This window comes from Penaeus monodon, chromosome 31 (assembly GCF_015228065.2).
Source record: "Penaeus monodon isolate SGIC_2016 chromosome 31, NSTDA_Pmon_1, whole genome shotgun sequence".
Lineage (NCBI taxonomy): Eukaryota > Metazoa > Arthropoda > Malacostraca > Decapoda > Penaeidae > Penaeus > Penaeus monodon.
The window spans coordinates 27,670,313-27,671,676 of record NC_051416.1 but is presented as its reverse complement, the minus strand read 5'-3'; the positions used below and the strand labels follow the sequence as shown (position 1 = coordinate 27,671,676).

The 1,364-nt window shown below is 36.8% G+C and overlaps 1 protein-coding gene across 1 annotated transcript in view; it reads left to right on the top strand.

Moving 5' to 3' along the window:
- Nucleotides 1-1,267: 1,267 nt before the first annotated feature.
- Nucleotides 1,268-1,364, top strand: part of LOC119593134 — a 9,975-nt gene continuing 9,878 nt past the window's right edge. The window contains exon 1 of the mRNA XM_037942099.1: nucleotides 1,268-1,343. The gene's annotated coding sequence lies outside the window, so the exon portion shown is untranslated. The remainder of the gene's footprint in view (nucleotides 1,344-1,364) is intronic.

Sequence of the window (1,364 nt, the reverse complement as noted above, 5' to 3'; positions counted from 1 at the left end):
CATGCGTAAGATGTCTATTCTTGATGGATTATAGAGGGGAAAAAATAAAGTAAGTAGAAAAAAAATGTAAGAGAAACGAAGATATGTGTTGAATATATCAACCTAACCTATCCGTTAATTACAAAAAATACCAAGGAGTGAAAGGCACAGTAAGTTTTCCTTCTCTTCTAAACTGTTATAACATTTCTATCAAAACGATCAGAGAATTAGTCTGTCGTTGGGGCAAATGGTGATAATAATACTGCAATTAGAAGAATTATTCGTTATATAACAATATCGGTTAGTTATATTTCTCATCTATCAAACTGCTCAGTGTGCCAGAGAAATTGCCGTTGTAATGCCTCTGACGTAATGATAGTAATACTTAAAATAATGCCGGTCATACTGATACTCGTAACAACAACGTTGCAAAGCCAAATTGTGATCAATGGCAAAATTACAATAACATAAAAGCAGTGCAGTTCACAATGGAGTCCCATACTAACGCAATTCCAGGAAAACATCTTAAGGTCAGGGCATAATGTAGCTAGTTTCCCGACAAAGGGTCATACGTACAGAGGTTTTTGTCGTGTTAGGAGAGAAAAGGCAGTTCTATTTTTTTCCTATTTAATAATACCTATTTAAGTGTAAGCTTTTTTTTATATTCTGTTAAGTTTAATTTTCGTAGCCGCCATGGTTTCTGACGCTGTATCTTATGCGACTATTCATCTTTCAGCTTAGAGTCATCAGGAAACCCAGCGTTCGCATATGATACTCTTGTGAATCCGAGTTCAATGGCACCTGCCATTTTCATCAGGTTTTGCGTTACTTTATGAACAACCACATATTCTCTATTTTTTCGCGGTGGAAACTTTACCCGAAACTTCTGACATCACACTTCGCAGCTTTTAATCAGCGACGATGTCTCATTATTGATAATAAAGGAAAACCCATTCATCTTAAAGTATTTTCCAGGAGAGGATTAATCAGCAACTCCGAGCGCCACATGTTCCGTCGAAGTTACCGCTACGTGGTCCGCGGTTGCCAACTTCGGTTCTTTTCAGACTGGATGCAACTGTATTTCAGTTTAACTGCATTTTCTATATTATTTAAAAAAAAGATAAATTAATAACTCAATCTTATCTTTTATTTATTTCGTTTTATAGTAAGTTTGAACTTTGTTTACATGCCAGAAATGCAACGAAATCGCCAAATTTGTGTGCAGGTAATTGGTAACCGAAAAGTCTGCGGTACTGGAGAGGCTAAAGGCATTTAGCGGTTCGAATCGTCTCGTAACTTCAGTCCACCCACAGGCACCGTGAGGAATAGACAAAACTCCTGGATACTTAGCTTTGGATTTAGAGGTAAAAGATGTCATGGAATTT